The 14,415-nt window shown below is 53.4% G+C and overlaps 1 long non-coding RNA gene across 1 annotated transcript in view; it reads right to left on the reverse strand.

The window, feature by feature from the left end:
* LOC306662132 overlaps positions 1 to 7,882 on the reverse strand; it is a 13,013-nt gene extending 5,131 nt beyond the window's left edge. Inside the window, exon 1 of the long non-coding RNA XR_013764077.1 lies at positions 6,579 to 7,882. This is a non-coding gene — a long non-coding RNA (uncharacterized lncRNA). The remainder of the gene's footprint in view (positions 1 to 6,578) is intronic.
* Between the last annotated feature and the right edge of the window lie 6,533 nt (positions 7,883 to 14,415).

The following is a 14,415-nucleotide window of genomic DNA, read 5'->3' on the forward strand; positions in this document are numbered from 1 at the left end:
AGGTGCACCTGAGCCTCCCTGGACTCCCAGAGGGCATCCTCTGACTGCAGCCTTGCTGCCAACTCCTCCTTCTCCCTGGGCACCCTCTCCGAGTGCTGTCCACTGTCTGGTGCTTGTGAGAAGGGACTTGTCCTTCCTAGCACTCTCGTGGCACTGCCCGAGTCTTCCCAGACCCTGCCTCTTCCACTGTGCCACCCTGCCCCTCACGGCCCCTCACTGCGCCACCCTCTCTGTCCGCATCCTTCCCGCTGCCCTGAGCTCCAAGCACAGCCCAGAGGCCATGCCTTTGGGGGTCTGTCCCAGTGTCCAGCCCAGGAGGCCTCAGCAAGTCAGACGCAGGAACCAAGGAGCTTCCAGGAGCCGTGGTGTGCAGGGTGCAGCCCTGCGCTGTTCCGTTCTTTAGAGGGAACCTTCTCTTTCGTTCTCCTCTAGGAAAGCCGGAAGCATCCGTACACTCTCTCCGCGGCCCCTCACTCAACTCCTGGAACTCACTTAGTATTTGGGAGGCCCGGAAAGGGACTGTCTGGCCCAGGTCATCTCTGCCAAACCTCCTGCTCCCTTCCTGGGTCCTGGCCACGGCAGAGCTGGGCTTCCCAGTCCCTGGCAGGAACAGTCCCACGTGTACCCTCCCCACTCAGGTGTGTCGCAAAACAGGACCCCTCACACCTGGGCAGCCTGGTGACCTCAGAGGACTCCCCGCTCCCACTGCCTCTGCAAGATGAGCAGGCAGAAGTCATAGGCCCCTTAAAGACCAAGGGCACCTAGTCTCAGTGTTACAGAGCTGGGCCTTCCAGGAAACTGAGGCACCATGGAGACCCCCTTCAAACCCCAATTCTTGCAATCAAGTCATAAAGATGTCAGACATGTGGCGCAGAGTAACAGGAATGAGTTTACTGAAGGACTAGGGAAAGGGAACACTCTCAAGGGAGAGAGTGGGTCCTCTCAGAGAGGAGAGGGACAAGATCCTTTTCTGCACTCCAGTTTTACTGGGGCTCCCAGAGGAGTTTCCAGAGAGTCTCCGCCCCAGTCCACCTCTTGACTTTTGATTGACAGTGGGTGACATCACACTTTCAAGTCCCCACCATCCACGTCCCGGTAACTCTAGGTCACCTTGGCCATGCAGACTGGTTCCTATTAGATTCTTACCACACATTCGTACAGATTTTATGGTCAGGAGAAACTGTCCTTATCTCCCAGAGTTTTGGGATCTGGTATTTTGGGCCTGCTTTTCTCCTGCAGTGAACAGGTAGTTTGCTGAGGAATGTGACATGTCCTGTCCACTGAGGCCAGGCAGGGCTGCAGGTAAATTGCTTCTTGGAAAAGAAAGCATGTGGGGGTCGGCCCAGTGGCCCAGTGTATAGAATTACTCTCATGCTTGTGTTCCCACCCCTCACATCTGTCTGTTCCCTAACATCAGGAGGAAGTAACAAGTCACCAGTCAGCTGCAGGGTTGAGATGTCTGACTCAGCTGAGACCCTGTCTCCTATCACAAGCGTGTCCAACTCCAATGACTAGACCCTGCTAGAACCACCCTGTGAGGACCCTGTGTGTAAACACCAGGGGAAGCTTTTTGCTTGCTGTTTCTTGTGTAGCTGGTCATGTGATTGTGATGGAGACTATTTCTGGGCTGGTAGGGTCAGATGCTGCAGTGCCCACATCTGGGCCTGGCACAACCTGGGCTCACTCAGCAACTCCTCCTGGTGAGGCCCCTCCCTGTCTTTTCTCTTTGAACAGCCACTTGCCAGACTGAGAAGACTGTGGACAAGTCGTTGTCCCAGTAATGGGGAATCCTGGCGGCAGGACCAATCCTACGCAGCCTTTAAAGGGGATATTGGTGAAGGGGGCTGCTGAGAAATGTTGGGCCCTTTGAAAAAGTGGAGATGCTGAACTGAAGGCGTTCTCCTCGGCTGTGAAAAAGAGACCCACGGAGATGGTGGGGAGCAGCCACCCATCCCAGGGGGCGTAGCTCGCTCGGGGTGAGGCAGAGATCTGGGCAACCTTAATTCTGCTACTGATCATCTAACGGATTTAAATCTAATGCCAGGCAGGCGGGCGGGAGGGATGGGCATGCAACTGGAGCCCGAGATGGCCGGCACCTGGCGCATCCCGCGGGAAGTGCGCCGGGCTGCATGCTGCGCGGGGCTGCGCGGTCTCCCGCCCGCCCGTAGGTGAGCGAGCCCCCGCACCGCCACCCGCACACGCCCACGCCCGCGCCCACGCGCGCGCACTCGCCCTGAACCGCGCCTCCACCGGGCATTGGCATTCCGCGCCGCGCCGCCCGTGCGTGCCCGCGCCGTTCCCAGCCCGCGGCGCGGCGCGGGGACAGTGGCGCATTGTTCGCCGGGACACCCCGGGCGGCGCAGCGCCCTCGGGGCTTGGCGCAGCCCCGCCGCGATTTGCATGCGCTCCAGTCACAAAGGTTCAAGGTCAGGAGCGCGGGGCGGCCAAGCCCCGCCCGGCCCAGGCGCTATTCTTCGCCCCGGTGGCGGGAACTCCTCTCCGCCCGCGCCCGGCCGCCCCTGCGCGTGAATGGCCGAGCGCCGCCGCCGTCTGAGGCGCTTTGTGTCTCGGCCTGGACAGCTGGGCCAGCGGAGGACGTGCCAGCTCGGCCGGCGGCGCCCCCGCGCCAGCGCCCCTCGCCCATGCTAATCAGCCTGGCAGCGCGACTGGGCGGGCGGCCCGGCCCGGAGCCCCTCGCGTCCCCTGCCAGGGCCCCTCCCACCGCTGCCAGGAACCCCCCACAATCTAGCCGCCAGGTGCCCTGCACCCCACTCCACCTCCAGCTCCTGCAGGAGAGCTCTCCAGCTGCCAGGAGTGCTCCCTGGCCCATGAGAAAGGTGGACCCACAGAGGGACAGGGAAGAGGCTGGGCCAAGGAGCCCCAGGACTCGGACAGCACTCCTGGGACCTGGGGCGACTTCTTCCAGGCTCAGTTTTCCCTGAACTGTGAGGAAGTTGCCGTGGAGGTCTCCAGAAGCACTTCTGGAACTGACTGTCGGTCCCAGCAGCTGCCTCCAGCCTGGTGACCCAGAGACCAGGACACAAGCCACCCGGGGCTTGTCTGGAGGTTTGCGTGGAAGAGCGACTGAGCTGGCACAGTGTTCAGCGCCGGGAGCCATTCTTGGAGCATCCTTATGACAGTACGCCACCGTCCTAACTCTCCCGCCCACCCTGCTCCCTCCACTGAGGTCATTCCCCTCGACTGGGGACAGGAACTTCTGAGTTCCCACAGTACAGTAGCATTCAGGATGTATTAACTGATTTCATAATTGGAGAAGGGGGTGCCAGCCAGGGTGGTTATTCTGTGGGCGACGGGTCAGGTCATGGCCTTTTGCATTACCAGTGCTTGGAAAGAGGCTCAGAGCCAGGGAACAGACCTTTCTTGGGAGAGCCCTACTGAGCCTCTGGGCTCCACTGTGTCCCAGGAAAGTCCCCAACCCTGAGCCTCTGGAGAGGCCAAGAGCCGTCTTTCTGCAGTGGCTGCAAACCAGCACCTGGTACCCCAGCAAGGTGTCCATCAGGAGGGATGCACTGCAGGCTCTGAGCAGGGAGTAGCGACCCCACTGGGTTGCTTTCCCCAGCAACCTCAGGAGGGAGCATGAAGACAGGTTCTCAGACATCTGGAATTCACAGGCTGGTCAAATTTCAAAAAAAATATTACAAACCTGCAGAAAATTGCCAGATCTCATTTTTCCATGTTGAGGCTTTTAGGAAAATAATTTATTTTCTTTCCTTTTCTTTTCTTTTTTTTTTTTTTTTCTTTTTTTTTTGTGGTACCAGGGATTGAACCCAGTGTGTGGTAGGCAAGTGCACTACCACTGAACTCCAGCCACCCACAAGGCAGGGGCAGCGGTGGCTGGTGCCACTTCTAGAGCCTGCACCAAGGCTTAGAGAATATTCTGCAGAAAGCTCTCCTCCTTCCAAGGGTGGGCTGTGCTGTGAGCCACGTTTGGCTGTGAGGAGTAAAGCACATCCGTAACTGTAATGAAATCCTGCGGCCAGCCTCACTGGGGGCAGCTCAGCATGGAAGAGGCCAGAGGCCCTAAGAGAGACAGACAACCTCTGGCACAAGGGGGCCCAGCGGTTAATGGCAAGGAGACGCGGGAAGACCATTGCTCCTGGTGACGTGCATCTGTAGTCACACTCCCGCCCTCCTTTGCCTTTGAATCCCTCTGTCAAGAATGAATTTCAAGCTACCCTGTTTCCTCCCAGATGGTCTAAACTACCCTCTGACCAGAGTCCCTCCACTTTCTAGTGCTCAGAGGCTTGCTTTCAGCCTGTGTTGTCCTGGACTTGCTCCTCTGACACCCTCTTGGGGCCTTGAGGAGACTAAAGCACCTTGCTCTCAGGCAACCCAAGCCCAGTGAGGCTCAAGAGAAACACATGGAGCTTGCAACCAAGGCTGGAAGAGCAACTCGCCAGGTGCTGAGGGAGCCAGCCTGGATAGCTTCCTGGAGGAGGTGGGTGTTGCACCAACAGCCCGCAGCTACTGTTGTTCACAGGAGGAATAAGTTGGTGGGGGTGGAGGGCTCTGAGCTTCCCCTTCAGAGGGACCAGCACAGGGGGGAAGGCAGGCGGTTCTCTCTAGCCTGAGGATGGTGTGCTGGGGAAGTCGGTGGCCTGTGCTGGGGAATGGTGGGAGGTAGTGAGGCTGGAGAGAGAAGCAAGGCCGATCCTGCAGCAGTTCCCATGTTAGGGGGGCCAGGGGAGGACCACTGTGGCCTTGAGAGGGAAGGAGGGCTGAATGGCAGGGGTTTGGAGAGAACAGACAGCACTGTGTCTCCAGGGTGCCTCGGGTCAGCCCCAGGTTTGGGGTAGAGCCCCTGAGTCACTGGGCCAAGTGTATTGGCCACTGGAATGCCATGTGAGAGCCCCTGCTGCTGCCCCCTTTGGGGGTCCTGAAGGTGGGGTCTGTAGGGACTGTTCCTTATCATGTCCACTTCTTTTGGGGGGTACCGGGAATTGAACTCAGGGACACTCGACCCTATCCCCAGCCCCGTTTTGTATTTGATTTAGAGACAGGGTCTCACCGAGTTGCTTAGCACCTTGCCATTGCTGAGGCTGACTTTGAACTCAAGATCCTCCTGCCTCAGCCTCCCCAGACCCTGGGATTATAGGCATGTGCCGCTGCACCCGGCTCATGTCCACTTGTTATGGGGTCCTGCTTCACAGCAAAGCTGTGTCTAACATTGCTGCTCCTGCAACAGTGGACACTGCCCTTCAGGTGAGAGCAAAGAGCCTGGCAGGCCTGGTGGGAAACTGAAAAGCATTCCACACAGCCGAACCTGGAACAAGGCCAAGTCCTACAGGACCAGCAAGCTTACAGTAGTCAGTGGCCCTGGGGGCAGCTAGGAGTGGAACTTTCCCCAGAGTCAGAGAACTGGGGTCCTGCAAAGCTCTGAGTCCAGGTCCTACCTGACCCACTGTCTTGAGGTTGCTCAACAGAGGAGAAAGTGTAAGAGTCCACAGTGGACCAAAGTCCTGGGCTTGGGCCATCTCCCACAGTGAGTTCCTGCCAGAGCAGGTCTCCTGCTGGGTAGAATAAGACACCTCTACATAAAAAGCACTCTCACGTGCTGTTGGTACCAGAACCGTCTGTTTGCCTTCCTGAAGGACCATCTGATAATATATTCTCAAGCCTTTAATCCTCAGTGGGTCACAGTGACTCTCCTAGGTGCACCTGAGGGATTCGTGAGAGGTGGACGTTCATCCCAGCACACCTGAACTTCACCTGGACAGCCCACGGCACAGGATCAGGCAAAGAAGGTGAATCTGAATGACAGCTTACTCGGACAGCGGGAAGTGTGCCCAGAACACTTCAGGATGCGGGGGCTCTCCTCTGCAAGGAGCACCGTGTGTGGCGAGTCAGCAGTAGGAGGGGAAGGGCCGCACACACATGCCCCGTGACCGCGTGCTCTCTGAGTCAACAGTATTCTAGGCCTGTTGTCTTCTCATGGGTGCTATTCCACGTTTGCAAAACTGTCAGTCATCAACACCATCATGTTGCCAAAGAAGGTGTATTTCAGTGGCCCAGAAGCAGAAGGCCAAGTTCAGATAAACCTTCCCCAGGGCAGGTTTCTCTTTCCTTGCTGGGAATTTATTACAGAAAATGCTGAAAGTGAAGTCTGGCATGGCCCATTGATCCAGAGCAGGGGTCCTCAGAAGGGCCCTGTGGACCATCTGGGCAGGGGTGACCAACGGGGACCTTTTACTTGTACAGGCCTCATCCCATCCAGGCATTCTTGGGACCAGAGTCTAAGAAAGATCTTTTTTCTCCAGAAGTAGTGTGTGTGTGTGTGTGTGTGTGTGTGTGTGTGTGTGTGTGAGAGAGAGAGAGAGAGAGAGAGAGAGAGAGGGGGAGAGGAAGTGTACATAACAGCATCCACCCTCAGCAGCAACCATCCCACTATCCATCTCCGCATCTGAACCCCAGACAGACCTGGTAGGTAGTAACTCCACCTCTCCCCTCTCCCCTCTGCCCTCTGGTGCTGGGTAACCGTGCTCCACCTTCCTGACCTTGAACGTGACTGTTCTCATACAAGTGGAACCCAGAGCAGCTGTCCTGGGTACCTGGCTTACCTCGCTCACACGGTGTTTTCAGGGTTCATCCCTGTCACAGCGGGAATAAGACTGGCATTCAGTTGTACGCATTTCCCACCTTTTCTTCACCCATCCATCTGCTGGTGGACATTTGGGTTTTTCTACATTCCCGCCTCCCACCTGCGGAGTACACTTCTTTGAACAAGTGCCAGTGTTGCTGCTTTCAGTTCTTAGGTATCCGCCCAGCCGTCAGGCTGCTGGGTCATGTGGTAGTTCTGTCTAGTTTCCTGAGGAACCATGGGGCAGCTTTCCACAGTGACTGCTCCTTTTACATGCAAAGCCCAGGGATTGCTATTATCCCTTATCCTTGCCAACACTTGCTGTTTTCTCCTTTGAAATCCTTTGTATAGTAATCATCTTAGTAGGTTTGAAGTGCTATCTCATCATGATTTTGATTTGCATTTCCCTAATGGTAGTGATGTTAAGCATATTTTCACGTGCTTATTGGACATTTTTTTTATCTCCTTTGGGAAATTTATGTCCCTTGCCCATAATTAAATTGGCTATTTTATTGTTGAGGTGTAATTCTGTATATAATCTGGATATGAGGTTTTTTTTTGGATATAAAATGCTTTTGGTTCAACCATGTGTGAAAATACATTACTTTTTAAATTTAGAAAACATGTCTTTAAAAAGGTGGGTACAAGAAACATTAGGGTTTATATCCTTTGACACAGCAATTCCACACCAAAAGATTTCATAAGGCATTTTCACGGACATGCCGGATGATTTAGTTGTGAGGACATTCAACACAAGAGGAAGAGAGCAAGGGAGAGACGAAACTAGCAACATCAATATCCCATAACAGGACTGGGGGTGTGGCTCAGGGGTGGAGCGCTTACCTGGAGTGTGTGAGGCACTGGGTTGAGTCTCAGCACCGTATATAAGTAAACAAAATGAAGGTCTACCAACAACGAAAAAAACATTTAAAAATCCAATAATAGCATGTGGGTTAAATAAACCGTGGCCCCACACAACTCAGGACTGTGGATGATTACAAATAACTCGCTGGATGGACACTCCATGAGACCTTCCCAGTAGAGGAATGCAGAAGACAACTTTGCAAGGCACTATTCACTGTATGATTCCATTTTTGTTTCAAACATACAGATAATTATAAAAAAGAATGCCAGAATGTTAACACTGATAATCTTGTGTGATCGCGTTGATTTTCCAAATTCTCTACGGTAATATGAGGTTATGCAGTAAGAAAAAAAAATCAGTTATTTTTAAGGGATACAAGTGTACGTACAATGTTATCTGATTATGTTAAAAAAAAAACCTATGTACACGATTTACAAATTAAAAAAAAAAAGACTCCCGAGGAACCTTGATCAGCGAGCGTCTCCTTTTCTTACTTTGTACTCGCCTCGCTTTTACAAATTCTCCACTGTCCGTCGTTTCATGTGGTTTAGGGAAGAGGGGAAGAGCTTAAGCTGTTAAAAATAAATACCTAATTTATAAATGAAAATCCAGATTAAAGGAAACCTAGGGGAGGACCTCGGGTTTGCCAGCTAACACAGGGCGTCCCGGGCTCGGGTCGAGCCCGGCTGGGGCGGAGCGCCGGCTGCGGGAAGCCCGCACGCCCGGCCCGGCCCGCGCCCCGGCCCCGCCCCCGGCCCCGCCACGGCCGACGAGGCCCCGCCCCGGCCGACGAGAAGCCTTCAGAGCCAGCCGCCCTAGGCCCCGCCCACGGCCCGCCCCAGCCAGCAAGTCCCCGCCCCCAGCACGACCCCCGCCCGGGCCACGCCCACTCGACCGCGACCGTACGTCCGCGCCGCCCGCGGCCCGGGAGGTCAGAAACCGCTGCCCAGAGGCCCCGCCCCCAGGCCCGGCCCCGCCCCTCGGCTCCGGAGTTGCGCCCGCGCGGTCCGCCTCACCCTCCCTCCGGCTTCCGGAGCGGGTCGTGCAGAGACCCCACCCCCGGCCGCGCGAGGTCCCGCCCCGTCCCGGCCCGGCGCCGCGTCTGCGCGTCGCGCCTCGTACTGACTTCCGGGGCGGGGCGGAAGCGCGGGTGGCGGCCGTGGTCCGCGGGAGGGACGCTGCTCGCTGCGGGTAGCGTGCGTCCTCCCGACGTTTGCGTTCCTGTCCCCGTCCGCTCTCAGGAGACCAGGGAACCAGGGTCCGCGGCGGAGAAAGGGGAGGGGCTAGAGGACGTTGGCTGTGACCCGCAGGGCGCCCGGGTCGCTGTCGTCGCCTCCCTGTGCTGGGAGCACGGTGGGCATAGAGTCCAGGAGTGGCGGAGACCCCTCTTGCTGCTGGCTGACTCAGAGTGCGTGCCCTCCGGGAAGGCTGAAGGCCCAGAGATTGTTGAAAACGATGGGTCTGGACATGCTCAGGAACATGCTCTGTGCTCCCCATGCAGTGTCACCTGCTGTCGTCATAAGGTGCCCCTTCCACAGGTGAGGGGGTCGAGACCCAAAGGGAGAAGGTTCACGGCCTGGGTTTGGACCTAGGTCCGATTCTGAATCTGAACTTTTACCCATTGTGCGCACCTGACATCTGGTGTCCTTTCAGTGGGCACAGTTGCCTGCAGCTGTTCCATACCTTAGCTTCTTGCCGCTCCATCCCCAGCTGGAAAGGCCCCCTGCCCAGAGCTAATGGTGCAGGTGCCCTCGACTTACCATGGTGTTACCACTTAAACTAATCATAAGTTGAAAATTTCGTATGTCAAAAATGCATTGAACACCCTTAAGCTGAACACCCTTGCTCAGCAAACACCACACACACTAGAGCACCATGGTATGCCCTCGTGATTTGGGGCTGACTGGGAGCTGTGGCTGGCTGACTGCTGATACCCAGCCTCAAGAAAGGGTATCTTATCACATATCAGCACTGGAAGGATAAAGATTCCAAGCACCGCCACTGGAATTAGCCATACACAGGCAGAGGCCTCAAGTTTCTCCCATTCTACCGAGAGTCCTATCCCTTTAATACCATTGCAAAAAAAAATCCTAAATGGAACCATTTTAAGTTGAGGACCATCTGTACACTCTGCCTCCTTTTGCTCCAGGGAAGACAAAGGGTTTCCTCTGTATGGCGTCTGAGAGAAGGCGTAAAGAAGCAGGTGATCCTGAGACGGCAGACTGCGACCAAGTCTCCTGAGCTAGTGACCCAGAGACAGAATGTATGTATGAGCGAAAACCACTGTACACATTCCCTCAGTGTAGAAGAAATCAGCCCATGGTATACTGGAGGCGGTCTCCCGTCTGTACCCACCCCTCTCCCTGGGACCACGAGGGCACATTCTGACTTCACTGCCTTTCCAGGTTGTCTGAGCTGGACGTTGGCAGCAGATAGCACACGGGTTGCCTGGCCCAGGCCTGCAGCCCAGCACAGCTTGTCTGCAGCAGTCCAGATCTTCTAGCCTCAAATGTCCCTTGGAGAGGAAGCTGCACACTGGATTTTTCTTTTTTCTTTTTGGCTCTATATTAAAGAACAAAGCATGGGAACTGGACAGGCCCCTCCGTAAACAGAAAACACATGTTTTCCAGGGAATGGTCTCTTCCTTTCTTGTTTAATCTCCTATAGACAGAGGCCTCCTCCAGGGCTCCCGACAGTGTGCCCAACACCCACCTTCTTCCAGTGGAGTGGGCCTAGGGTGTGGTCCAAGAAAGACAGCACCTGAGCAGGATTCAATGAGGCCTGAACCCTTTATGTCCCCAAAACTCATGAAAATTGTCTTGGGTTCTGCACAAACTAGCTCCCATCAATGAGTGTTCTTTGGAGCCTGCTAACTATACAAAGGCAGAGACTTAATGTGATCAAAAGATGCTGTGGCCTCACATCTGCAAATAACAGGGATCTTGGGACTCAGTACCCACTACTTGTGGCTTCAGGCAAGTTTCTTAACCTCTCTGAGCCTCAGGCTTCTCATTTGTAAAATGGGGATAACCATATAGTAGGAATGGCCTGTCAAACACAACTAGGAGCTAGTTAGCAGTGTGCAAAATCAAACTTACTTGCACTTTCTATGCTGAGCTCTTTCTGAACCCTAGGAATTTGTAGAGTGACCCAGGATCCCTGTACTCTGACAAGCACCTCCTGTCCCTTGCCTTCTGCTACGACACCTCCATGGAAGCAGCCACCAAGGGATTATCTTCTTGAATATCCTCAGCTGCCTGCTCTGTGTCCTTGAGTGGAGATTTGATTTTGGGACGTAACCAGACCTCCCTAGGCCAACTCTGCTGAGAGTTTTCTGGAAGTCAAACCCGGGCCTCCTGTTCAGGGGCCAGGATGTGAGGAAACGATAAAGCTGGGATTCCTTGTGGATCCTGGCTGCAAGGGCCATTCGGAAGGAGAACGTGAACTGGATCTTCTCATCGGGGCCGCTGGTGCTGGTGTGTGACATTCACATGCCCCAAGCTTGGTGGAGGGGCCAGACCGAAGCTGGCCTCATTAACGCAGGCTGCCTCAGTCCACAGTTGGGTTCGTAGAAACCTCTCCTCCTGGGAAAATTGCGACAGTGAGTGCGTTGTTCCAAAGATGATGGAATTTTGAGTCTGGGCTTTACTCTTGGCCTATCCCTGACCAGCTGTGTGACCTCCGGTGGCTTCCAGGGGCTCTCTCATTTTCTGTCTCCCCGTCTCTGAATGCTCCAGGGAGGAGAGGGAGGCCAAGCACACACAAGCAGGTATCCCCAACATGTCAGTGACCCTGTTCACTGAAAAAATTCTGAAAAGTGATTGGCATTCTCAAAGTTCCATTCATGACAACCAAAGGTAAATTAAAAATCAAAAACAATTGTCCCTTACTAAATATATAAACCTCAGCAGCTGCAAAGGACTATTCCAAAGCAATAGAAAGGACCAGGCTCTGGGTTTACTGAAGAACACAGAGAAAGTGTGCTGAGCAAGAGTCCTGCTCCACCATCCATTTAGTTAAGTTAAATAACGATCCAACGACTCAGCAAGGACAGGACTCAGATGGGTGACTTCCTGGGGCCTGGCAGGCAGCTGCCTGCAAGTGGGTTCTAGAAATGTTATGTGGGGTAGGTGTGTCCTTTCTTGATGGAGATGGTGGCTACACAGTTTATATGATTGTCAAAACGTATCCACAGGGGATGGGGATGTGGCTCAGTGGTAGAGCACTTGCCTAGCAGGCATAAAGCCCTGGATTCCACACAGCACCACAAAGAAGAAAAAAATCTATGGTGTGAGCTAAAAGGGTCTTACTACATGGAATTATACCTCAGTAAAACTGATTTCTAAAATTGATATTTAGCTTTTACTTTTGAGATCTAGTAGAGATTATGTAATGACATAAAATGCTCACAATATATTAAACAGAATGATTCTAAAATGTAATATCTAATTGCTATGTAATTGCACATATACATTTGTAACCTATGGTGTGGTCTAATTAGATATATTGTGTGTGCGTATACACATACTAGTGCACACACACACATACATACGGTTTGGAAAATATACCCAAAAGACTTTTAGCAAAATATACCCAGTAATTACCTCATGGGTAATTTTTGTTTTCTTTTTTGTGCCTCTCTGTATTTTAATTTTCCTTAATGAACACTTTTCTTGTTATGAACAAATTAAATAAAACCAAGCATATTTCTGTTTTTCTAGTTCTAGCAGGTCAGGGGTGTGGGGCTGGGCTCCTGCGCAGACCATGCGGGATACCCGGTTCCAGCGAAGGGAAGAGCCTGGCAAGGCACCAGCAGGGACCAGGGCCTGAGGCGGGGCTTCCATCTCTCCTCCAGCCCAGTGTCAGTGCTGGGTCACTCTGGACAGCCGTCTTGCCCTCCGGGTACTGCTGAGCTGCTGACGCTCAGAGGGAAGGGCAGCCTGGAGGACCTTGTTCCTGGGCCATACCTTCCCATTTGGGGTGCTGGGCCCTGTGTGCCTCTCCTGATATGCCCACTTCCAGTGCTACCCTGAGCATGGGGCTTGGGACTCAGTTCTCTTGACCCCTGTGCCAGCGACTCTCCTTGAGGGCTGGTGGGGATGGACAGACCCATACTGTGCCAGCCACTGGACATTGTTGCCACCTCCTCTCCGTGGGCCTCAGAGGTCAGGGTTATTGTTTGCCACTGCCACTCGCCTCCAAATTCGGGGAAACAGAGGTTCAGAAATGAGAAGTGGCTTGCCAGATCACCTGGGCAGGACTTGACCCTCTGCCAGGACTTTTGTTGCCTTCAAACTTAAATTCCTGGAAGCTGCAGCCTGGGCTTGGGGTCCAGGCTGATTCTGCTGACTCTGCTCCGGGCTTGGGGTCCAGGCTGATTTGCTGACTCTGCTCCGGGTTCTCGTTCAGCAGACCCACCAGCCTGGCTGGGCTAGGTGCATGGTGCTCTCTGGGAACAGGGCCCTGCCCGTGTCCCCTGCCCCCTCATCTCTTGCCACCTGGCCTCACCTGGTGCTGGGGGAGGCCTGACTGCGGTGGTGTCATCCCTTCCCTGACTGACAGCAGGTTCTGCGACCACCTGTGGAAATTAAAACAAGAGCCTGAACCTGTTGAAAACGTAGACTTTTTAACCAAGTCCCAGGTGGGGGTGCTGAGGCACAGGAGGTCGAGGACACGGTGTGGTGGAGTCACCATCCCTGGCACTTTCATACTGCAGATGTCCTGGAGAACAGGCAGCCTGTGTGCCAAAGCTGTGCTGGCGTGTGCTCCGCCAGGGTCACTGCACGGCTTGGGGGTCCCTGGCTCTGCTGAGTCTTCTACGAGTCCTCAGTAGTGTTTCCATTTAAAAACAAGTTGGGGTAAAAAAAAAAGTAGATATTTTTAAAATGCATTATATTTGAGTTTAATTTGAATTTAAATTTATTTTTCAAATTTAAACTTATTTTTAACTGATAAAAGTTGCACATATTTATGGGGCACCATGTGACATTTGTATAACGTACACATTATATAATGTTTAATCAGATTAAGCATGTTTATGTCCACAAACATTTCTCATGCCTTTATGGTGAACACAAACCCCCTCCTTGCAGCCTTCTGGAACAAGCGGCACGCTGAGGTCCTCCGCAGCGTCATGCTGTGCAGCCCCCGCGGGCGGGGCCCCTGCCCCTCCGTGGTCCTTGGTCAGCTTCCCCTCTATTTCTAAGACTGTGCACTGACATAACTGCCTGCGGGCTTTGGAGTAGAGGACATGGTGAAACTTCTCCGTTCTTTTTCTTTCTCCAAACTTTCTGTAGCAGTGATATTATTCTTATAATGAGAAGAGGTAAGTACACTTAGATAAAAAGCAGTGAAACCGCCGAAACCCTCATGTCAAATGACGGTCAAGGACACTGGCCTTTACTGAGTGCCTGGCATGCCCAGATCTACTGCTCTGAACACCCTGTTTGTGGGAGTGCTTACCCGCCATTGTCCCTGCCAAGAGGGACACGAAGCCCTGAGACGGCACACGGGTTCTTCATGGCAGAGCTGGGGCACTGCGGACCATTCCAACCTCCAGGCCTCAGGATTGCACTGTTTTTCTTTTTCTTTCTTCCTTTTTGTTTTTTCCAGTGCTGGGAATTTTTTTCTTTAACACCTCACACTTGCTAGGCAAGTGCTCCCCCTCTGAGTTACATCCCCAGTCCTTTTTTATTTTGAGACAGTCTCACTAAGTTGCTGAGGCTGAACTTGAACCTGTGGTCCTCCTGCCTCAGCCTCCCGAGTTGTGGGACTACAGGTGCATGCCAGTGCCCCCATCTGGATTGCACTGTTTTCATCACATCTTCCTGTCTCTTAAAGGGGAACGTTTTCCCTAAACAAAATGATCTTCAACTAAAATATTTTTTATTTCCTCTACCTGGAATGTGGAATTATTTCTGTAAGCAGAACTTAGTTTAAGCATATATACAAA

The sequence above is a fragment of the Sciurus vulgaris genome (genome assembly GCF_902686455.1).
Source record: "Sciurus vulgaris genome assembly, chromosome: 5".
Classification (NCBI taxonomy): Eukaryota; Metazoa; Chordata; class Mammalia; order Rodentia; family Sciuridae; genus Sciurus; species Sciurus vulgaris.